The sequence below is a fragment of the Mustelus asterias genome, chromosome 3, assembly GCF_964213995.1.
Source record: "Mustelus asterias chromosome 3, sMusAst1.hap1.1, whole genome shotgun sequence".
NCBI lineage: Eukaryota > Metazoa > Chordata > Chondrichthyes > Carcharhiniformes > Triakidae > Mustelus > Mustelus asterias.
Genome location: NC_135803.1, coordinates 50,313,887 through 50,339,508, shown reverse-complemented (window position 1 = coordinate 50,339,508; position 25,622 = coordinate 50,313,887). Strand labels below are relative to the sequence as shown.

At 42.8% G+C, this 25,622-nt stretch overlaps 1 protein-coding gene and 1 non-coding gene across 2 annotated transcripts in view; one reads left to right on the top strand and one right to left on the bottom strand.

Moving 5' to 3' along the window:
* pik3cb (phosphatidylinositol-4,5-bisphosphate 3-kinase, catalytic subunit beta) overlaps nt 1–25,622 on the bottom strand; it is a 191,660-nt gene that overhangs the window by 118,600 nt on the left and 47,438 nt on the right. The gene's annotated exons all lie outside the window — the stretch shown is intronic.
* LOC144491910 (U2 spliceosomal RNA) lies at nt 19,790–19,988 on the top strand. Its single transcript, XR_013497508.1, has one exon. It is a non-coding gene; the product is annotated as a U2 spliceosomal RNA (small nuclear RNA).

Sequence of the window (25,622 nt, the reverse complement as noted above, 5' to 3'; positions counted from 1 at the left end):
CCATCATGAGGCACTGAAAGCTCCTCCCAGTGATGCAAACGTGATAGTATAACTGGATCAAGTTGAGTGTGCCTTTTTCATAAAAAGTGTGTTTCACTTTTAAGATAAAGCTATGAATGAAAGGCTTGAGATACTTTAGAAATTGCTGAAGTCTCAAGTGTCCTTCTCCCAAGATGGTGAAAATTTCAATCACATGTAAAAATATCACAGAATGAGGAACAGAGGCTCCTTCCTCCACTCTCTGCCACCATTGCGAAAGGGAGAACCAAACAGGAAAACATTTCTCAGCTTTAAGCAAATGTTCATCATTTACAGTCACCGGAAACTATTATAAACCCTAAATTATAAAGCACAAGATATACACCTGTACTCAATCAAACTTACGGCTAGACATGTTAACTGCTACAAGAATACCGACTGGGAAGATGGCTGAAGCCCAATGCCACAATCCAGTTCAGTATGCAAATCCATATGAGGCCACTGAACAAAACTTCCTTCTTTACAATGCTGGACAACTGGAGTGTTCTAAAGCACCAATTACCTCTAATGTATGTAACCCTCAGCTGGCTCTGGAGCTAATGACATCAATTTCCAAACGGCACATTTTAATGTAAAAAGTAGTTAACCTTTATGTTGTTAAACTCCTTTACTACAACTCTAAATGAACTCTGTTTTGAAGCATACTTTGGTTGTCACAGCTGAATGTGGGGCCTCCAGCATTTAGCAGCATACTGGAGATGAACAGGCAGTTGAATCAACTGTGCTCCTTATCTGAGCTGCACTGAATGGGGGACACTTACTACTAATGGGGGGGGGGGGGGGGGAGAGCCGCTGTTGATCTTTAACACATTTTACATTGCAATTTACTCAGCACTAGTGCATCTCCCAGGAGCCAGTTACAGGAGACATTTTTTTCAATTGTGGCACCAAGAGTTGCACCCTAGCTTTCAAACTGAGGGGGGCCGGGGTAACTGAAGATAAGGTGGACTTTATTGAAAACAAGTCAAGTACAATTGTGTTACTTTTATTTGTGTATATATAAAGCATTTGAGTTTAATTCTTACAGTAAAACAGCATCAGTTTAGACTGATAACATCTGCAGACACAAAATACATATAAACACTCACACAGGTTGGGGTCAAACCAGTTCTATCTGGCAATGGAACGGATCACTGTATAGTTGCCTATTCTAAGTCAGTCATGTGGATCCTAGATGTTACTGGTTCAGCTCCAATTGCTCATTATCCACCTGTAATTTGCAGCAAATGTTTAAAATGACTGCCCAGATCAGGATCTCTGCCAAGATGTGTGTTGTGGCATGGCTTAAAATGTATTCTAATTTCGATCAAGTAATTCATGTAATTCTAAGTCTGGTATAGCTAGAACAATAAAGGGATACAGGAAAAAGATTCTCCAGACTGCAATCTGCTTTTATTAAACTAGACCGCAAGGGTAAACGAGAATGGAAAAGAAAAGCTGGCCAGAAAATTCTCTGCAATCCATTAGTCCCCGAACCAGTTGCAAATCACCAAAGAGCAAAAGCACTACAGGACCAGGATAATCTTTTCAAGATGATATCCTGGAGTAGTTTAAGCATTCTCAGTATAGCTATTCTTGATAACCCTGGTCCCAATAGCTATGCAGCAAACTCTGCCCAACCTGTGCACATTTAGCAAGGTCAGGATTGAGCGTCGCTGTGATGCCTGCTGCGATTGAATAGTCAGCCCACTCACTCAGTCGAAACTCAGGCATGAAAAATTGCTCACAGGGAACAAGGTACAAATGGGAAGTGCCTTCAGGAGAGTAGAGTAGAGATGAAAATGGGAAAAAGGAAGATTAGCGAGGAAACAATTCTGCCTGTCACTTTACACAGAGATGGCTCTGATTCACTCAAGGCCAGTTCAGAATACAAAACTCTACCAAATTCCTTTGGCAAATACAAGATCCAATTCTGGCCAATTTCTGGGTGAATTTGACCTTCATTTATCACCAGTAAGACAACTTCACAGGTTTTGTTTTCTTACAGAAGCCTACACTTTTTAATATTTTATTTCAGTCTTGGATACATTTATTGAAGAAGCTCACAGTAAGATATTGAAGTTGAAAAAGTGCTTTTTTAAAAAAAAAATGGTTATATTACTTACATCCAAGGTCATCCAATACTATGCAACTGCATCAGAAACCCAACTTTTGTCATTTAGAAAATGTACTCCAGGGTGAAATCTTACGGACTTGGTTCCTGACCAAAAAACAAAAGGGACCATTTCCAGATCAGCAACCCACCTCCCTCAGTTAAAGGCAAATTACTGCGGATGCTGAAATCTGAAAGAAAAACAGAAAACACCGGAAAATCTCAGCAGGTCTGACATCATCTGTGGAAAGAGAATGGATGCCAATGTTTCAAGTCTAGATGACTCTTCACCAGAGCCTCTCTAATTAGTGAGATTTTCAATTGATTTTTGTTGGACTCAGACAATTAAGAGGTTGCCTCCTGGATTAGTTTCCAGTTAGATGAAAGGAAGAGACAGAAGCAGCTCAATGAGAGCATTTAAGGGTCACTGGCAGCGTTCACAGAGGCAGTGCTGGGCATTGTGGCTTGTTCATTTCCAGGTGCAAAAGGAGTAGGTGAATGGATGAAAGGGCAGCCCCTCGATTTGCAAGGGTGTCACTGGAGTGACACTAAGCAATGAGGGAGTCGCAGGAGGAGACTAGCTAGCCTCACCAAACAGTCCTGGCAAAAGTCAAGAGGAAGTGAGAGGCCGGAGGGCAGAGTAGGGGATGTGGGTCCAGTGCAGGAAATGGTTCACTGAGGTGGGTGCTATTCAGCTGTCCGTCGGCAGCCCATCACTTGCGCACATCCCCAGCACAGACATCAATCACAGCACACTAAACTGCAATCACACAGGAGACTCTATCCCCAGGCTCAAACTTAGTTCTGTGCAGCAGCATATAGACTACAATGAATTGTTGACCTAGCAATCCCCAACCTGCAGTCACCTCCCATGTAGTGTTCTTCTATGACCGTAACACTACAGAATGTAGTGTTACAGTCATAGCTGGAAGATCAACTTAATGAAAGCTAGGTCCATTCAGAAGTCTGATGGCAGCAGGGAAGAAGTTGTTCTTGAGTCGTTTGATACATGTCCTCAGACTTTTGTATCTTTTTCCCGACGGAAGAGAGTATGTCCAGCGTGCGTAGGGTCCTTAATTATGCTGGCTGCTTTTCCGAGGCAGTGGGAAGCGTAGACAGAGTCAGTGGACGGGAGGCTGGTTTGAGTGATGGACTGGACGTTGTTCATGACCCTTTGTAGTTCCTTGCGATCTTGGATAAAGGAGGAGGCATACCAAGCTGTGATACAACCAAAAAGAATGCTTTCTATGGTGCATCTGTAAAAGCTGGAGAGAGTCGTAGCAAGCATACCTAATTTCCGTAGTCTTCTGAGAAAGTAGAGGCATTGGTGGGCTTCCTTAATGACAGTGTCAGCATGGAGGGAACAGGAAAGGTTGTTGGTAATCTGGACACCTAAAAACTTGAAGCTGTCGGTCATTTCAACTTCGTCCCCATTGATGTAGACAGGGCTACATGCTTCCTCCACTATGCTTCCTGAAATCGATGACTAACTCCTTATTGTTGACAGCTGCATATGAACTGGCTCTGCTTAATGGATGGACGAGTAAAAGGGCAGGGCTAAGGGGCCTGGAAACAGGAAAGAAGCGCTGAGCTTAATTGCTATCATTCACATATGATTCTTGAGGGTACAGGCCCGTAGGCCCTCTCCTGAATGGCAGCATCCTGTTAGTGGAAAATATCACTCATGTTGCTACTGCGTAGTCGCAGCACGAAATGGTTACCTTCATCCGTTGCTCACATTTTTGAGATACCTTACTGTTCCAGGATAATTTGAGGTAGGTTAGGCACTTTAAGTCGAAGGTGGCAACTATTGGCTCATTTGTGAGAGTACGAAAGCTGCAGCAACCAATCAGGGTAGCCATTATCCAGCAAGATAGCTTTGATATTCCCTATTTCAGTGTCAAGCTTGCACAGTGAGCCAATAGCTTGGGCTCTATTTGGAAGATTGTCGATAGGACCAATCTAGTAGTGCATGGAGCTATAGGAATCCCAGTGCATATACTGACCGGTAAAGGCAAGCTTGCACTTGACAATAGTAGAAAACCCTTTGGCTAAATTCTCATCGAGCATGTCAGCAAAAGGGAGCTCATTAGATTGCTCCATTTCACAAATGAATTTGAGCGTAGATTGGGGTGCATCAAGATGTGCAAGAAAATCCTTAGACGCAGCTGCAGATTGAAATGTAGCAAACGTATCACCTACATAGCAAAAAAGATGCAGGGGCCAGCACATTAGGGGATTATTCCACTGAAAAAGTGTTTCTTGTGGAAACCAATGAAAACGTTAGCAACAGCTGGGCCAGGAAGGAATCTCACAGCAACATAATCTATTTGGGCCTACATCATGTCATTAAATCTGAACTCAACTGTGGGAGCTGTTAAGTTCATAAATTCAATTAAAACAGATTTAGAGAATGGCAGTGCATCTAGATTGTCATGATATGATGAACACAGTAAGAAGTCTCACAACACCAGGTTAAAGTCCAACAGGTGTTTTTAGTAGCAAAAGCCACTAGCTTTCGGAGCGCTGCTCCTTCGTCAGGTAAGTGGGAGTCCTGTTCACAAACAGGGCATATAAACACAAACTCAATTTACAAAATAATGGTTGCAATGCGAGTCTTTACAGGTAATCAAGTCTTAAAGGTACAGACAATGCGAGTGGAGAGAGGGTTAAGCACAGGTTAAAGAGATGTGTATTGTCTCCAGCCAGGACAGTTAGTGAGATTTTGCAAGCCCAGGCAAGTCGTGGGGATTACAGATAGTGTGACATGAACCCAAGATCCCGGTTGAGGCCGTCCTCATGTGTGCGGAACTTGGCTATCAGTCTCTGCTCAGCGACTCTGCGTTGTTGTGTGTCGTGAAGGCCGCCTTGGAGAACGCTTAAGCTCCGAAAGCTAGTGGCTTTTGCTACCAAATAAACCTGTTGGGCTTTAACCTGGTGTCATGAGACTTCTGACTGTGTTTACCCCAGTCCAACACCGGCATCTCCACATCATGATATGGTGACACAGAGCAAATGTCTATGGCTTCCTTGAGCAGTACTTTAGTGAATAGGCTAACTAATGTTAATCAAGCACATTGCCATTATAGGTGGTTGGGAGCCAGGTGTTTCCTTGTGGGTGCAACCACCTTGTCTCATTGCTTTGTGCTGTTGCTCTGGTTGCTGCATTAACGTTTGACATTTTCACCTCAACACTGTTTGTATTGTGATCCAATAGGACATCACTTTTGTGCATTTTGGGCAGCACATATTTAGCATTTGTTTAAGTATAAAGTTTATTTATTAGTGTCACAAGTATATTGATATTCCATGATGTAACATCAAGATTAAAAGGTGAAGTGTAGTAACCAATGTCCACCTTGATACAGTAGCACGGTAGTGAAATGCAGGTTAAAAATGTATGTCCATTTTATTTTGTCCATCAAAATCCAGTATAAAAGGATCACATCAAAAGCACTCTCAGTATGTGCATCAAGACGACAACCATCATCCCGGTACCTAAGAAAAACCAAGCAGCGTGCCTTAGTGACTATTGGCTGGTGGCTCTGACATCCATCATTATGAAGAGCTTCGAAAGGCTAGTCATGGCACCAAGCAATTTCAGCCTCCCAGACTACCAGGATCCACTACAGTTTGCCTACTGCCGCAACAGGTCCACAGCAGACACCATCTCCCTGGCCCTGCACTCAACCCTAGAACACCAGACTCCTATTTATTGACTGCAGCTCAGCCTTCAACACCATTATTCCCACAAAACTCATTTCCAAACTCCATGGCCTGGGGCCTCGGCACCTCCCTCTGCGACTGGATCCTGAATTTCCTAACTCAGACCACAATCACTAAGGATAGGCAACAATACCTCCTCTACAATCATCTTCAATACTGGTGCCCCACAAGGCTGTGTTCTCAGCCCCTACTATAGTCCTTATACACCTATGACTGTGTGACCAAATTCCCCTCCAATTCGATTTTCAAGTTTGCTGACGATGCCACCATAGTGGGTCGGATCTCAAACAATGATGAGACAGAGTACAGGAATGAGATAGAGAATCTGGTGAACTGGTGCAGCAACAATAATCTCTCCCTCAAAGTCAACAAAATGAAGGAGACTGTCGTCGACTTCAGGAAGCATAGAGGAGAACATGCCCCTGTCTACATCAATGGGGACGAAGTAGAAAGGGTTGAGAGCTTCAACTTTTTAGGTGTCCAGAACAATAACAACAACCTGTCCTGGTCCCCCCATGCCGACACTTCAGTTAAGAAAGCCCACCAACGCCTCTACTTTCTCAGAAGACTAAGGAAATTTGGCATGTCAGCCACAACTCTCACCAACTTTTACAGATGCACCATTGAAAGCATTCTTTCTGGTTGTATCACAGCTTGGTGTGGCTCCTGCTTTGCCCAACACTGCAAGGAACTACAAGAGGTTGTGAATGTAGCCCAATCCATCACGCAAACCAGCCTCCCATCCATTGATGCTGTCTACACTTCCCGCTGCCTCGGCAATGCAGCCAGCATAATTAAGGACCCCACGCACCCTGGACATTCTCTCTTCCACCTTCTTCCTTCGGGAAAAAGATACAAAAGTCTGAGGTTCACATACCAATCAACTCAAGAACAGCTTCTTCCCTGCTGCTATCAGACTTTTGAATGGACTTACCTTGCATTAAGTTGATTTTTCTCTGCACCCCAGCTATGACTGTAACACTACATTCTGCAATCTTTCGTTTCCTTCTCTACGAACGGTATGTTTTGTCTGTATAGTGCGCAAGAAACAATATTTTTCACTGTATGTTAATACATGTGACAGTAATAAATCAAATCAGTTTATCCGGTACTTAGATTTCTGGTATTTTAAAAGGAGTGGCAAATCCAAGGTTCATCTCATAGGCTCTGTTGATATGAGCTGGCGTGATAACAGCTGTACAGCAACTGCTGTAGTTCTCCACATTAGGAAGGTGAAAAAAAGACTTGCATTTATATAGTGCCTTTCATAACCACAGGGCATCCCAAAGCGCTTTAAAGCCAATGAAATACTTTTGAAGGGTAGAGTCACTCTTGTAACGTAGAAAACACAAATCAACTTGCAAAAGCCACACAGCAAGTTCCCAATAACAAGAGTGTGATAATGACCAGATAATCTGCTTTTTTTTTCATAATGTTGTCCAGGTGGTCTTTGCTGGAAATACACAGCAGTGAGATCTGGTTCAAGTGTAATCTTCAAGGAGGCAGCCTGCCAGCCTGTATCCTCAAGGATAGCACAGTAAGAAGTCTCACAACACCAGGTTAAAGTCCAACAGGTTTATTTGGTAGCAAATACCATAAGCTTTCGGAGCAGAGCTCCTTCGTCAGATGGAGTGGATATCTGTTCCCAAACAGGGCACAGACACAGAAATCAAATTACAGAATACTGATTAGAATGCAAATCTCTACAGCCAGCCAGGTCTTAAATGTACAGACAATGTGGGTGGAGGGAGCATTAAACACAGGTTAAAGAGATGTGCATTGTCTCCAGACAGAACAGCTGGTGAAATTCTGCAAGATCAGGAGGCAAGCTGTGGGGGTTACTGATAATGTGACATAAATCCAACATCCCGGTTTAGGCCGTCCTCATGTGTGCGGAACTTGGCTATCAGTTTCTGCTCAGCGACTCTGCGCTGTCGTGTGTCGTGAAGGCCGCCTTGGAGAACGCTTACCTGAAGATCCAAAACTCCTCAAGGATAGCTCAGTACTCAGTTACAACTTCAGGTGAGGAAGTGAGAAAATTGGCCGGAAAGAAAAAAAAATTCTGATGCCCATTGTTAAGATGAAAAGTTAAAGAAAATGCAAATGCACTTGACTTTTACCACAGACATCAGCAGAATGAATGAATTGCAGATAAACACATGCACATGGTATGAAAGAAAAAAAATAGAAAACAACAGAAGATAGATTGTGCAATGCAGACATGTCAAAAATCTAAACAACAGTAGTTTTCTGTCAGCCGCCACAAAGCAAAACAAATCCATTTAACGCACAAGAAAATCTCATGTGAAATAATATCTTTGTGTGAGCACCCCCGGCAGGGTAAACAGACAGTGGCAAGATGAAAAACAACTTGCATACAGTGTAAGGAGTGACGAGTTTGGATGTGACTTTTATATTTGGAATGCCATCACGTGCTATATTTTAAATGTCACAGAATTTCCTGGGCTTTTTAATAGACTTGGCCTGAATCTAGCATTATTCCATTTAGTGCCCTTTCACTCATTGACCGCAATTCCTTCCAATTTTAAACATCATAAAATACTCACTAGTTGTTAAGGTATTTTAAATATAGCAAATTTAAAATCCTACACCAAACTCAGTTCAAAGGTAAATGTACTCAATAGCAGATGGGTTATTCACTCAGATCAAGGCAGCTTGGGTTCCTCACAGGTCCAAAAAAATAAAGAAAGCACCAAATTTGAATCCTGCATTTTCTTCTATTATAATAGCAACAGTTGCGAAGAGTTGTGAAGTAAGATTATTCTATCAATTTTTATGATGATTCAAGCACTTGCAGATGGATCCAAAAGAGAAAATGCTGGAAAATCTCAGCAGGTCTGGCAGCACCTGTAAGGAGAGAAAAGAGCTGACGTTTTGAGTCAGATGACCCTTTGTCAAAGCTCTTGAGCTTGTGTTGACAAAGGGTCATCTGGAATCGAAACATCAGCTCTTTTCTCTCCTTACAGATGCTGCCAGACCTGCTGAGATTTTCCAGCATTTTCTCTTTCAGGTTCCTGCACCTGCAGTAATTTGCTTTTATATTTGCAGATTGATTTTGTGTACTTCTGTTAAAATTCACTGGGGATTTAAGCATTTTTATTTTAAAAATAGTCAACAAATACAGTTTCCATCTCATTAATAAAGATTCTTTCAAGCATCAAACTACTGGTTCAAACATCCAAACTACTGATTCACTACATAAATAAACTTATTGCTCGGGAACACATCAAATTGTAGCCATACTAGTAATTTCTCTCATTTTGTAAAACATTGAAGAATGAACACATGGGAAATTTTGTGTGCTCTCAGATATGACAAAGTAGGGAAATGAGAGGCGTAATTGGACAAATGGGCCTGGAGTTTGCAACTGATGGCACTGCTTTTTCCTCGCATAATTTTCCCAAAAATTGGCCAAACCATGGCAAAAGACTTGTGGCATTTCAAGTACAAATCATGTGTCATGAAAACCATGTTTTCCCACTGTCCATTCAAGTTTTTTTTTTAAAATTACACTAGAAGTTAGCCTTGTCCATAAAACTCATCACCCTCTGCCCTGTTCATGTTCCTGCAATATTTATATGACTACTCTTGTGGCATTTCTGGACAACGCTAACTCCCAGATCTGAACTGTTAGTTGTGGGATAGCTTAGATCTGTCCACAACATGCTGCCTCCACTGTTGAGCATGCATGAAGTCTTGGGTTGTAGCTTCACCAGCTTCATTCCTAATTTTCATGTATGCCTGGTGCTGCTCCTGGCATTCGCTTTCACACTCCTCACCGGTGAAGGTTAGACTAAATAAGGAAGGCAGGTTTAGTTCACATCAGTGAACCAGATGGGTTTCTATGACAATCTGCTAGTTGCATGATCATCGTTACTGATGAGCATTTTTATTCCAGATTTCATTAGTTAATTGAATTTAACTTGCGGCAACTGCCGCTTTGGGATTTTAACTCAAACTTCCAGAGCATTAGTCAGAGTGTCTGGATTACTAGTCCACTAACATCACCATTATGCTGCCATCTCCTGTTCTGGTTCATGACAGACTTTGCGCTTAGCGATCTTCAAATGAGTGAGTGGAAGTTCACTCCTCAAAATAGGTGCAATTGTTTTCCACAATTTGTTCCTGGGTTGCCAATTGTGGCCATTGTGGAAACTCTACCCACAGTCATCCAAAATGTGACCTGGATTGATCAATTGGTGACACTCAGACTGGAGGCACATAACGCAGCCTTGACAAAACAGATAGTTCCCAATGTATAGTATCACTGCCAGTATAATCCCGGCACACATCACACAGTACCATCAATCTGCACAGATCAGAAAACAAACAGTACCAATACTCCTTACAATACAAACACCACCACCTTCCCATTGCAAAATGCTAACAATCCCCACAATTCAGACAATGTACATCACTAACACTCTGCATAGTTCAGAGAAGTAGTTCAGAGAATGCATATAATACTAGTTCAGAGAATGCATTGCCTTTTCACTCCTGACGATTTAGTCATCACACAGATGTTAAAACTGCGTCCATGAGGAGTAGATGGTGAAACATGGTGACTGTTTGTGATTCCCCAGTAGTGCTGACTTCAGCAGTTGAATAGTTGGTTTTGAGACACCAGTGTTCTGCAGTTTAGCCGAGAGGAGTTGTCCTGTATCCTTTTACCCCAATCTCCTTTGTTTGAAGGCCTAAAATCCACAAAACAGGCCTGGTGCATAATTTACAGAACATAATTCCTGCTGAGATGATAATCAGTTTCTATTATCTCCACAGGAGATTAAAATCAGTTGCTTCATGCCTTTGATATGTCCCTGTCTGGGAAAAGGCTGTGATATTCCATTGTCTCTCAGGACTTAGTATCACCCACACAGGAACCTCTGAGACCGTCACGGAATTTATATTCTCAGAATTTACAAAATCAGCCAACTCTGGCGTGTATGTCCATTTTTAAAAACATTCAAAAGCCTAATATGTCCTTAAGTACTTCAGTGTCTGCAACATCATTGTGACACTTTGTACCAAATATTAGAGTAGCTGCTTTTGTTGTGTTATATACTGGCAATTCAAAGTGCTACAAAAATCGACAGAAACAACAGACACTGGTTGTGCCAAATTGACTATTCACAAAAAAGTTACAAAATGCAACACAACACAGCAGACATTTAGGCCAGGACTAGACTAATCCCATTGTCATCCAATGTCTATAATCCATGCAATATCTAATACAAGTTACAATTAATTAGCATTAGATAGCAGTTGGGAACAGGAACCCAATCCTAGGCATGCTGAGGTCAACTATACAATATCTTATAACCAGTCAAGCTAGATCAGCTAAACAATCAGAGTTAAGGTCAGTTGCGAGTCCACATAACTTAGCTTCACATGGGTCAGTGCACTAACTGAGTCATCAACCGGAGCACCTAGGTTTGCTCCGGATGCTCCTGTTTCCCCCCACAGTCCAAAGATATACAGGTTAGGTGGATTGGTCATGCTAAATTGCAGCTTAATGTCCCAAGGTGTATAGGTTAGGGTAATTAGTGGGGGGTGGGCCTGGATAAGATACTCTGTCAGAGTCAATGCAAACTCAAATGGTCCAAATGGCCTCTTCTGTACTCAAGGGATTCTGTAATATCTTTGGATTTTTGGGGTGGGGGAAGGACATAAGCAGTAAATTTAATGTGCATTTCTTTAGACTTCAAAATTAGAGCAAAATGACTGTTTTCCATTAATTTAAAAGTTTATTAGTCACAAGTAAGGCTTACATTAACACTGCAAGTAAGTTACTGTGAAATTCCCCAGTCACAGCCTGTTCGGGTCAATGCTAACTAGCATGACTTTCAGAATGTGGGAGGAAACCGGAGCAAACACACGCAGACACGGGGAGAACATGCAAACTCCACACAGCCAGTGACCCAAGCCAGAAATTGAACCCAGGCCTCTGGTGCTGTGAAGCAGCAGTGCTAACCATTGTACTACTATGCTCGTAGCGAGTTTGGTCAAAACATAATAACACCACCACATACTGGTAACTTACAATTAAGGTATTGTCATAAATGTATAGTTGTGATATTACAGATTTTGTACAAGAGTTCATCTCCCTTTAAACATACATAAGAAACTTTGAGGATGGCTGCCAAAAATCACCTGATCTTTACAACTGCAATGTAGTCAGAAAGCTTTTAGTAGAATACCTGGAAGAGAACAGGCTTATTACGATAGGCAGCATGGCTTTATGAAGGGGAGGTCATGTCCCACAAACCTGATTTCGTTCTTTGAGGAAGTGACAAGAAAAATTGACCAGGGCAGGGCAGTGGATGTTTTATACACGGACTTTAGTAAAGCCTTCGATAATCATAGAAACCCTACAGTGCAGAAGGAGGCCATTCGGCCCATCGAGTCTGCACCAACCACAATCCCACCCAGGCCCTACCCCCACATATTTACCCACTAATCCCTCTAACCTGCACATCTCAGGACTCTAAGGGGCAATTTTTAACCTGGCCAATCAACCTAACCTGCACATCTTTGGATAAGGTTCCTCATGGCAGGTTGAATCAGAAGGTGAAGTCATATGGGATCCGAGGTGAGCTGGACAAAACTGGCTTGGACATAAAAAGCAGAGAGTAGCAGTGGAAGGGTACTTTTCTAACTGGAGGTCAGTGACCAGTGGTGTTCCACAAGGGTCAGTGCCGGGACCTCTGTTGTTTGTAAAATATATAAATGATTTGGAGGAAAATGTAGGTGGTCTAAAATTTGCAGATGATACAAAACTTGGGAGAGCAGAAGATAGTGAGGAGGATTGTCAGAGGATATAAATCGGCTGGGGACCTGGGCTGAAAAATGGTAGATGGAATTTAACCCAGACAAATGTGAGCTAATGCGATTTGGAAGGTCTACTGCAGAAGGAAAGTATACAGAAAATGGTAGAGCGCTTAGAAATATTAGCATACAGAGGGATCTAGGTGTGCAAATCCACAGTTCCCTAAGGTGGCAATTCAAGTGGACAAGGTAGTCAGAAGGCATGCTAGCCTTCATCGGTCAGAACATTGAGGATAGGAATTGGAAAATCGTGTTGCAGCTGTATAAGACTTTGGTTCGGCTGCATTTGGAGTATTGTGTACAATTCTAGTCGCCACACTACCGGAAGGATGTTGATGCATTGGAAAGGGTGCAGAAGAGATTTACCAGGATGTAGCCTGATTTGGAGGGTATGAACAACGAAGAAAGTTTGAACAAACTTGGATCGTTTTCATTGGAGCGTCGGAGGATTAAGGGGGAACCTGATAGAGATTTACAAGATTATGACAGGCTTGGATAGAGTGGATAGTTAGAGTCTTTTTTCCAGGGTCGAAGGGTCAATTACTCAGGGGCATTAGGTTGAAAGTGAGAGGGGGAAAGTTTAAAAGAGATGCAAGGGGCAAGTTCTTCACAGAGGGTGGTGAATAAAGAACAAAGAACAGTACCAGCACAGGAAACAGGCCCTTCAGCTCTCCAAGCCCGTGCCACTCCTTGGTCCAACTAGACCAATCGTTTGTATCCCTCCATTCCCAGGCTGCTCATGTGACTATCCAGGTAAGTCTTAAAACAATGTCAGCGTGTCTGCCTCCACCACCCTATTTGGCAGCGCATTCCAGGACCCCACCACTCTCTGTGTAAAAAACATCCCTCTAATATCTGAGTTATACTTCGCCCCTCTCACCTTGAGCCCGTGACCCCGTGTGATTGTCACTTCTGATCTGGGAAAAAGCTTCCCACCGTTCACCCTATCTATCCCCTTCATAATCTTGTGCACCTCTATTAGATCTCCCCTCATTCTCCGTCTTTCCGGGGAGAACAAGCCCAGTTTACCCAATCTCTCCTCATAGCTAAGACCCTCCATACCAGGCAACATCCTGGTAAACCTTCTCTGCACTCTCTCTAATGCCTCCACGTCCTTCTGGTAGTGCGGCGACCAGAACTGGACGCAGTACTCCAAATGTGGCCTAACCAGCGTTCTATACAGCTGCATCATCAGATTCCAGCTTTCTCTATACCCCGTCCTATAAAGACAAACATACCATATGCCTTCTTCACCACCTTCTCCACCTGTGTTGCCACCTTCAAGGATTTGTGAACTTGCACACCTAGGTCCCTCTGTTTCTATACTCTTGATGGCTCTGCCATTTATTGTATAACTCCTCCCTACACTTCTTCCAAAATGCCTGGAACGTGCTGCCGGAAGAGGTAGTGGAAGCAGATTCTATAACAACATTCAAGAGACATCTGGATAGAGACATGAATGGGCAGGCAATAGAGGATATGGACTACGTGGAAGCAAGAAAATATTTGATTAGAGAGGCATCGGTGTCTGCACAAACTTGGTGGGCTGAAGGGCCCGTTCTTGTGTTGTACTGTTCTTTGTTCTTAATACAGGCACGTGAAGACGTTTGAAATTGAATTATCATTGCCTCAAGGGTGAACAAAAACTCATTGTGGCTCCCCTGGAAATGTGAATGGCTCATTCCTCTCTCCTCAAGTCTGAGAGAATGAGAACCATTGAAGTTAATGGCCGAGACATTTAAAAGGTAATCTACCTTGGCTAAAAAGACAATGGGTGGCACTATATCCCTAGGCTAACCCAATGCCCAAAATGGGAACATGATTTGTCAGTTTGGGATCGCAGCCATTTTAAGTTTTGGAAATGTATAAAATCTGACTGCAAACAGCCATTTTGTGCTCAGAACCACCTTGAACACAAGAAAGATACCCTGAAACAAAAATTGCTTTAACAACAGGTAGAGAAGGAGGAAGGTTTCCAGCAACAGTTATCAAACTGTTATACTATGTCAGGTTAACAAGATTCACCAGCTGCAGCACCAAAGTGAAAACAAGAGCCTTCACTCACTCAAGACACGTCTGCTTGTTGAGTCCGGCCACAAAGAAACTCTGCAACTTCTCAACTGCAGAAGCCATCACAGCTGCTAAATGGAACATCATGTTTTCACTTTGGAAAGAAAAAATTCAAGCAACAGGCCCACAACAATAGCTCACACAACTGAATCTCATCTCCAAGTATGTTTTATCTTTATCTGCTTTTACTCTTGGTGTCTTCACATTAGTTAATAACTTTACCACCTTTTAATTTAAAAATATTCAGCAGTAATCTAGCATGCAGCTACAGCAGATAATAAAGAAAGTGAATGGAATGTTGGCATTTATAGCTAAAGGAATAGAATATAAAAGTAAGTATTGTTGCAACTATACAAGGTCACTGAAAGTGGCAATGCAGGTGGAGAAGGTAGTCAAGAAGGCATATGGCATGCTTGCCTTCATCGGCCGGGTATTGAGTTAAAAAATTAACAAGTCATGTTGCTGCTTTATAGAACATTAGTTAGGCCACACTTAGAATATAGTGTTCAATTCTGGTCGCCACACTACCAGAAGTATGTGGAGGCTTTGGAGAGGATACAGAAAAGATTTACCAGGATGTTGCTTGGTATGGAGGGCATTAACTATGAGGAGAGGTTGGAAAAACTTAGTCTGTTCTCACGGGAGCGACGGAGGTTGAGGGGAGACCTGATAGAAGTCTACAAGATTATGAGAGGCATGGACAGAGTGGATAGTCAGAAGCTTTTTCCCAGGGTGGAAGAGTCAATTACTAGGTGGCATAGGTTTAAAGTGCGAGGGGCAAGTTTTAAAAGAGATGTACGAGGCAGATTTTTTTTTTACACAGAGTGGTGGGTGCCTGGAACTCGTTGCCGGGGGAGGTAGTGGAAGCGGATACGGTAGTGACTTTTAAGGAGCGTCTTGACAAGTACATGAATGAGATGGGAATAGAGGGATGTGGTCCCCGGAAGTGAAGGGGGTTTTAGTTAAATCGGGCAGCATGGTCAGTGCAGGCTTGGAGGGCCGAAGGGCCTGTTCCTGTGCTGTAATTTTCTTTGTTCTTTGTAATCTCATAATAAACTAACTGATCTTGTTTAGGATGAAGGGCAGGATTTTCTCTAACATTGCCAACTGCAATGGCAGCTTTTCCTGCCATGTTGTGTGACACCAAGAAGAAAAAAGGTTGCAGGCACGGGTTCCACAAAGTATCACTGGCGGGTGGCCTGATTTGCCTGCCCCACCATCCAATCAATGACTCAATGATCTGGGCGCCATTGTGGAAGGCTGCCTCAGTGAACAGCGGGAAAACTATCTTTACTCAGATGCACTTCATGGCATCAATATAGCATTACCCTGGCACTCCCCAGCAGACTCTCTCCATCCTGAGCACTACATTCACATCCGAGCTCCCATCATAGAACTGCTCTCCAGGTGCACACCTTCTGAGACCAGTCATGCTTCACATTGTTCTGACATCACGCCACCGTGGACACTTTTTTTTGATGTGGGAGTTTGGGGCTGATAATGAGATGATAATTTGTTAGAACCACAGAATCCCTACAATGCAAAAGGAAGCCATTCAGCCCACTGAGTCTGTACAGACCCTCCTAAAGAGCATCTTATCCAGACCCAACCCCCGCTTCCCCTGCCATATCTCTAACATTTAGCATGGCAAATCCCAAACCTACACATTTTTGGAGTGTGGGAGGAAACTGGAGCATGGGGAGGACGTGCAAACTCCACACAGTCAGACACCCAAGGCTAGAATCGAACTCCAGGTCCCTGGCAGCAGGACAGTTGCGGGCATGGGATGGAAATTGCTCCACTGCAGTTAATGCCTTACTGGCCAGCCATTTTTGAACTGGTGCCAACATTTTACTGTTGTCGGAGTAGACTTCCACTGTGTGGAATCGAGATGACCTTCCAACATCAGACCAAGGGTCGTAGGAATTAAAGGCAGTTTCCCTGTTTGTGAATCAGCAATCAGAAGGGGTTTCACCCTCCATCCTGTCTCTTTACCGGACTTGCACCTCATTCATTTATCAATTACATGCAGGTAGCTGTGTGTGGAATCAAGGTGACCTTCTAGCACTAGGACGAGGGCCATTGGAGGCGCCATGGCACAATGACAGGGTTGCAGGAATTAAAGGCAGCTTCCTTATTTGTGAATTGGCATACGGAGGGGGTTTCCCCCTCCATCCCGTCTCTTTACCAGACTTGCACCTCTTTAATTTATCAATTACATGCAGTTAGCTGAGATCGAGTTCATGTTGAGGTGCTCTTGTACTCACATGCCTGCCCCAGCTGCAGCCTCATGTTCCTGTTCCCTAGCTCTGGGAGCCTGCCCATCATCCTTAACAGAAAAGTGATCCGTGACCAAAGAATTTGTGTGAATGTGGGACCAGTTCTTGATCATCGGGCTACTCACTTGAGAAGCAAGCGCTCCTCTTGATTCTGAGCAACAATTTGACCACAAATAGCAAAGGCCATCACACTGAATGAACCTTTGCACATCAATGACATGTATTTTAAGAATTTTTACAGGTAACTGTCATTGAGAAGAAGTGGAAGTGCCACTTTATAGTGGTTACGTTGTTTCAAAAGGAAAAGCCCCTTTCATTCAGTCATTGGCTTTTGTGGAAACTTTGAGGGGTTTACATTTGTGTGTGTGTGTGTGTGAGGGGTGGGGTGGGGGGTGGGGTGGGGGGTGGGAGGAGAGGAGGAGGAGAGAGAGAGAGAGAGGGGGAGGAAAGAGAAATGTGATTCCAGATACACAGCAACGTGGTTAACTCTCAACGCCCCCTCAAGGACAATTAGGAATGTTCAATAAATGGTGGCCCAGCCAGCAACGTCCATGTTCCATGAAATAATTTTTTAAAAAGGGGACCCAGTTTTGGGGGGCCGCTGAGAGCTACCCATACTCCTAACACCCCCTCCCCCTATGATCCACATCCCTACTTCTCCCCATCACTTGTCTGTGCCTAGGTTCCTCAGCAATCCTGGGGCTCAAGTGCAGTACCAGCAGCACCGTCTCCCCAGTGTTGCTGCCAAGCAATAAAAGAGCTGCTGGTGTCTGATTAACCAACAGCTCTCAGCGAGTGGGGCCCTTAATCCTGGAGAACACCCACCATTATCCAGTCACTTGTTGTGGTGGACCTTCCCAAAGAGAGGTGATGCGGGGCTCTTATTGGCTAGCCAGCAGGCAAGCGAGACACCCCCATCACCTCCATTTAAGGTTAGACCCTTTATGTTTGTATTTATCTTCTGCAGATATGGATTACAATTTTACCCAGTGCAAACCTCACCAGTTATAAACTCTCTTCTCCTTCAGCGAAATAAAAACTCTCAGTGAATTGATCGAGCAAGTAACTGAACGATAAAACCAAGAGTATCTCAGCTGATCTCCAAGCTGGTAATATTCAGCTCATCTCTCATTTGTCTTAAGCAGAAATGAACAAAGATTCCCTTTGCTGAAGATTTAATAACAAAACTTATAGCAGAGATGGCAGGTTTAAGCATGTTGCAGCACTCCCAATAAACTTTTTATTCGTGAAGACCCTATCTTCCCAACCTTGCCCCTCGCCTGAGGTGTGGTGATCCTCAGGCTAAATCACCACGAGTCAGTTCTCCCCCTCAAAGGGGAAACATCCGATGGTCATCTGGGACCATGACAATTTTACCAATACCCCCAATAGAGCCCACAATTACATCACTCTACTTGTGGTCTGCTGGCAATCATAACTCAACAAGTAGACAACACACTCAGGCATGCAGGAAGAATAACTGGCAAATATAACTTCTGATGCTGCCAAATTAGACTGACTACGAATTGCTGATGCTTTTTTAAAACTAACAAAATAAATAGGTTGTCCCTACTGTTTTAACAAAAAAGCTTCTTAGGAAAATCTAAGAGAAAGAATCAAACACTGAAATGCTGCACCCCACCAAAGTAGCACTGTGACTAGGGCACCAGTAATATGGTACAAAATTCAGAGTTTGGTGGGGGGGGGGGGGGGGGGGGGGGTGTGTGTGGGGGGGTGCGCGAAAGACTAAACTCACAGCATGTGTACACTTACACTGAAATTTTGCAGTTAAGCAATTTTAAAGTTGTCCTGTTATGGCAGGAAACCTGTCTGAACACTGCAGATATTTCAGATGTCTAGTTGAGACACAAGTTTTAACTTGAATCGATATAGTTGTAAATAGATGGAATGGAATTCATTTTCCAAGGGGGTGAAGAATAGGCTTTCGACTAGCCGCACACGTTGTGGGGAAACAACTAAACCGGGAAGGGACAGTTTGCTGAAGCTAAATTAAATTTGATCCTTTGACCATTGAGAATGATTGTTCTGTCTCACAAAGTCACTGTTTGTGTAGAGTTATGCTCCCATTTGTTTCACACAGGGGATGTGTTGGCACTCCTCTCCTCTCATCGGAGCATATCAATTCCTATCAGGGCAGTCTGTTACTTGGACACACACACGCACGCACACACACACGCAAATTTGGCCAATTTGTTCTCCACAGACTGGAAGTGCCGAGGCTAATTGAAGCATCCTTCTCAGTTCCTTCCAGGTGGGATCGAATAATGATCCATTCCAGTTATTGGACCTGGGACTTTGTTCTAGGTGATGAGATCGCCCAAGGGACAAAGTCACTACATCATAAGTGGAACGGTATTATTACAATTCCCTACTTCAAAATGTGGGGCGGCACAGTGGTTAGCACTGCTGCCTCACAGCACCAGGGACCTGGGTTCAAATGCCAGCTTGGGTCACTGTTTGGAGTTTGCACATTCTCCCTGTATCTGCATGGGTTTTCTCCCGCAGTCCAAAGATGTGCAGGTTAGATGCATTGGCCATGTTAAATTCTTCTTCAGTGTAACTGAATAGGCGCCTGAGTGTGGTGACTAGAGGATTTTCACAGTAACTTCATTGCAGTCTGAATGTAAGCCTATATGTGACTAATAAATAAGCTTTACTTTACAGATACCATCTTTGGAAAATGTACAACCTGCCAGCACCCTTGAATGGCCTTGTTAAACCATCTCGGCCTTTTGGCTAAGATCAAGTGTAGTATTGACATGCTGTGTTTGGTTGAAGTCATTAGGTTACATTTTAGCTTCATTTGAAGCAATTTTTAAAAGCGGCATCTCAGCCTTTTGGCTAAGATGCAAATGAGATCAAGCCTCTGAGGAGGAGCTATGCCTACTCCAATCAGCTTGGATCATGTAGATCAAGCCCAAGACAGGAGGTGAGAGCCCTGTCTTGTCAGCTTGGATCGAGAATGTCTCACTTGTTGAGACTCTGAATTGGACTAGATTTGATTGAATTGGAATAAAAGTACAAACAAAATCAGAAACCATGGGAATGGACTCAAGAATGCCAGAATTACATCCCAACCCCATTTTCCCCCCTCAGAGTCTCTCCAACTCCATGAAAATCAGCTCTGTCAAAGGGTCATCCATGTTGGCTCTATTCTCTCTCCACAGATACTGTCAGACCTGCTGAGATTTTCCAGCATGTTCTGTTTTTGTTTCAGACTCTAGAATCCATAGTATTTTGCTCTTATCCATGAAAATCTAGCCCCTCATGTTTATTAATAGATAGTAAAGGTTGCTGCAATTAAAAAGTTACTACTTAAGGCAACGACACAGTTTGCAAATAGGCTAAGGTGAGTATTTCAGCATCTGTTTGTCTCCAACAGAAGAAAATGCAGAGAGCCCACTTATCTTTGAATCTCATCACCTCACAGTACATCTCACCTATGGTGCCATTCACACAGAAGGATGTTATTAGAGAATTTGACTCAGGAGGCTGAGCATCTTTTCTAATACGCAACATCCAATGGATTAATATACATTTAAATGAAAAATTCCATACCGTCAGCAATAAGACTCTTAGGGATTTCCTGTGCTCAGATAGTTACATATAGAGAGTACAATGAGAAAAGTTGCTCAGTAATTTAAGGGTTATTTTGAATATTAACAATGGAAAGTCATCCAGAAAAAGACAAGGCACAAAATAAGATTCAAGGAAAGACAAAAAAAACCAGATGAACAAGAATAGCTAAAGGAGGGGAAGATGTACAGTGTACTTAGCACTATAAATTGATTTTTATTTTATTTATTCATTAGTGTTACAAGTAGGCTTACATTAATACTGCAATGAAGATACTGTGAAAATCCCCTAGTCGCCACATTTCTGCACCTGTTCAGGTACACCGAGGGAGAATTTAGCATGGCCAATGCATCTAACCAGCACATCTTGCGGACTGTGGGAGGAAACTGGAGCACCTGGAGGAAACCCACGCAGACACGGGGAGAACATGCAGAGTCCGCACAGACAGTGACCCAAGCTGGGAATCGAACCCAAGTCCCTGACGCTGTGAGGCAGCAGTGCTAACCACTGTGCCACCATGCTGATAAGATATTGCTAGTTTTAAAAAAGAGGCAAAAAATAGATGGGAATTTCTGGAATTGCATATGGTATTAGGGTCCTTCATGACAGGCGGTGGGGGAGGGGGGGGGTGAACAGTAAGGAAAATAAAAAACGTTTTGGGCTGGACAGGACACTGGTTACACAAAGACTAAGGAGAAAAAAATAGCATTGCGCAGCAGAGCTACAACACCGAGACCACTGTTAAACCATTGGGCCAGAATCTATTGTACATTACTTTCTACGTGATGAACTCTCAGCTTTGCACCAGACGTTCCCACCAGATGGGAAGCAAAATGGCTCTGCTGCCTCTATAGGGCATCCAGGAGCGATATAAACAGGACAAACAGCTGTATGTCTCCTTAACCAATTAGATCGATTGCCTGAGTATTGAACAGTGCAGTGTCTGAACCAAGCAGGATCAATGTAAAATTGGGTACAGAAAGCATGTGGTTGGCACAGTAGCACAGTGGTTAGCACTGCTGCCTCACAGCGCCAAGAACCTGTGTTCAATTCCCAGGTTGGGTCACTGTCTGTGTGGAGTTCGTAAGTTCGGCCTGTGTCCGCATGGGTTTCCTCCCACAGGATGAATGATGTGCTGGTTAGGTGCATTTACCAAGCTAAATTCTCCCTCAGTGCACCCAAACAGGGGCCAGAGTGCGGCAACTAGGGGATTTTCACAGTAACTTCATTGCAGTGTTAATGTAAGCCTGCTTGTGACTAATAAATAAAAATAAAATTAAAGTGGGGGAAAGAAAGATAGGATTGAAAGAGCGGGAAAAAAGATTCAGAAAGTAGTTAAAAATATTTTTTAAAAACCATGAATTAAAATCTGAAGATAAAAGTAACTTTTCATAGTAACATAGAAAATAGGAAGAGGAGTAGGCTATTCGGCCCTTGAGCCTGCTCCACCATTCATTTTGATCATGGCTGATCAACAAATTCAATATCTTGATCCCACCTTCCCCCCCCCCCTCCATATTCCATGATCCCTCTCACCCCAAGAGCCACATTTGATTTCTTCTTGAAATCACACGATTTTTTGGCCTCAACTAATTTCTGTAGTAGTGAATTCCATGAATGTCACAGGCTTACCATTCTCTGGGTGAAGAAATTTCTCCTCACCTCAGTCCTAAAAGGTATACCTGTAGTTCTGGACTCCTCCACCATCAGGAACATTCTTTCTGAATCTACCCTGTCTAATCCTGTTAGAATTGCACAAGTTATGAGATCCCCTCTCACTAATTTCAGTGCCAGAGAGGTTGTTTTGGCTGTAGTTAAGACTCATCAATTCATTAAAATGGGAAGTCAGAATGAAAGAGTCATGTCCCAACTTTTGTGGTCAATGCAATTCATATCTACGATGAAAGTACAACAACATTACGCCACACAGCATTTCAAAGAAGAATCAGTGAGATGGCATTTTCATTGGAGCAGCCCATTTCAGGCAGCAACTTCTAGATTTTTATGTTGGATTATGCATCTGCCCTCACCTGAAATTACTGTCTGATTTATATATTAATGATGTGGAGATGCCGGCGTTGGACTGGGGTAAACACAGTAAGAAGTTTAACAACACCAGGTTAAAGTCCTGTGTGTGGCTTTTGCTACCAAATAAACCTGTTGGACTTTAACCTGGTGTTGTTAAACTTATTATATATTAATAACATGGAGTATTATTAGCCTCATTGTTACCCTTACACTATCTTCTGATCCTCAAATTTTAAGGCTACATTTATCAATTGAACACACTGGAAACACAAAAATAAAAGCTCACTATCTCAAAGAGAGCAAGTCGCATTTTTTATTGAAAATCTCCTTCATGTATTTGCCAAGTTCTTATTGGGTGGTCGAAACCAATGGAACATCGAGGAAAAGGTCCTGTTAAACAAGTGTATTACTTTTTCTTAATTTTTTGTGTGGGGGGGGGGGGGGGCAACTTTGAATTTCAGCCACTCTAAACAATCTGTCTAACTCTTTAATGTCACTGCTCATGTACTTGTGTGGGGAAATAATCTAAACAGACACATGCTGAAGTCAGTCCAAGGCCAATTGCTGAGGAGGGTCTCTATAAATTGCAAGCATTTGTAAGTTCTTACCCCTTGGAGAGAGCCAAACTACTGAAATTCTTAAAATTACATTTTTTTCCCCCCAAGTTGCTATCTTTAAGTTAAGCAAGTCATTTGACATGTGTAGGACAAAGGCAAAATAAAAAATTAATCATTTAATATCGATAAGGAAAAAAAATCCATTCCCATTTTGACTCAGCTGAAGCAGCATTTTATTCCAATTCCCAGCTTGAAACTACATCCTGACCTTCATTCAATACATTCTCAGATTACATATTTCAACCTTGAGAGTACATTCGGGTGACAGGAATTGCAGCACATTAAGAAAAGCAAATGCCTCACAAGTGTATTTAACATTGCACAAAACATTGACTACAGAATGCGGCTAACAATTAAGCCTTTGCTGATAAGCTATCACTGCATCAAAGCAATCTGGCTTGTAACACAACAATGATGAAATAATGCATTATAACCAAACTTCCTGCATTCCATATAATTGCGGGTCAAAGAAAGCAAACATCTGATAATTTTGTCTCTCCTCCTCTGTTGAAGATGCCAATGGACTGTGGTGTGTTCCCAAGGGTGTTAGCTGCCCACCAACTTTCTCCCCAAGTCACTATCCTCCATGTGCAAGTGAGGCACACTGATTGAAATGAAACAAGATGAGGCACAATGGGCCACACTTGTGTGAAAGTAGGTTTGGGACAATCAATCAAAGGATCAGTTTGAAACGTTAATAAATCCCCTGGTAATTCCAAAGGTAAACGTTGTGTGTACCAGACACACATTAGGTCAGGGGAATCCTAGTTTCGATCCCTGGTCTGTGCCAAGTTGTGTAGTCTCAGAGAGAAAACAGGTAACAAATTTGGAGGAAAGGGGTTGGGGTGAGGGTTGGGGGGGGGGGGGGGGGTGGTGTGCCTAAAGCAGAGATATTACTACAACTAATCCAGCAACTACGTATAGGTCCAGGACAGGGTTATTGTGCACGCGCACGGCGGTCATCCAGACTTGAAACTTTGGCTCTATTTTCTCTCCACAGATGCTGTCAGACCTGCTGAGTTTCTCTCGCCTTTCCTGTTTTTGTTTCAGATTCCAGCATCCGCAGTATTTTGTCTTTATTGTAGTTTATCACCAGCCATTCCAAGACTAGTTTGCATTTTATTGGTGGATACAAGCAGTTATTATAGGAATGCAGAAAATAATTCCGCAAAATGATATTCACAAATTTATTTTTTAACAACGCACATTGTGGTATCTACTACCTGAATTAAATGTCTCCTTAGAAATGTAATAAAGTCAACTCCAACTAACCTGAATTGGGTGGGCGGACCACAACTCACAGGTTGTTGGTCGACCCTTGTTAACGGAGATCAATCAATGATCATGCGATGGTGCAGCATTCTTAAGCAATAAAGTTCTCTGCTCACCAGTAACATGAAGCAATTCTTGAAATGCACACACTTGTTTCAAAAATGTGATTCACCAGACTTTGGCTTCAGACACCTCGGGAACACTCAGGATTCAGTTTGCAAAGTTCCACAAAAATGCTGGAATGAGAAAAAGCCATAATTTGCTGCAGTATGGCAGCTAAAGGTGCCTGTGTTAGTTAGGCTTAGCCCAGCATGGATGGGCTTTATCATTTCTCGTGCAGCAAGTTGTTCTACATGCCAGCTGATAATATTGCAGCAAAGCCAAGAGGGAATCCCGGACCTGAGTGAACAGGTACCTCCTTAACCAAACAATGAAAGGATTGTGAATTTAACAGCACAGGGACTGAGAACTGGGTGTAAGTTTCATGGGTGAATCCAATGTCAACTAAGATACGCAAAGAGAAAGAAGGAAAGGCTGGTTTGTGAAAAAAAAATAGAGACATCGATAAAGTAATGAAAAGTTTAAATTTAAAATTTTGTATCTTTTAAATCTCTAACACTAATAAAAGAAACAACTTTTAATATTTAATTTTCAGTGGCAATGAGTCTGACTGTCAGTATAGAATCATTGCAGCACAGAAGGCGGCCATTCAGCCCATCATGTGTATGCTGGCTCTCTGGAGCAATTCATACTGCCACTCCTCCCTCGCTCTCTCCCCACATCCCTCCTTTTCAGGTATTTAGAAAATGAAGCTTGTTGTAATAGGGGTGAAGTTGGGGGTAGGGGGAGGAAGGTCTCCCACGATGAGCTCAAAAATCCGGTCACTCTCAAGTTCATGATACTCATGGCCTTGGATGAGATGTTAGTGTCAGGGAGAACCTGTTTCATCACTTTGTAGACATAGATGGAGTAATCCTCCTTCTTTGACTAAAATAACTTTTTCGTTGAATCCATGGAGGCGTTTTAGCTTAATGGAATAACGTCATGATTTTTCAA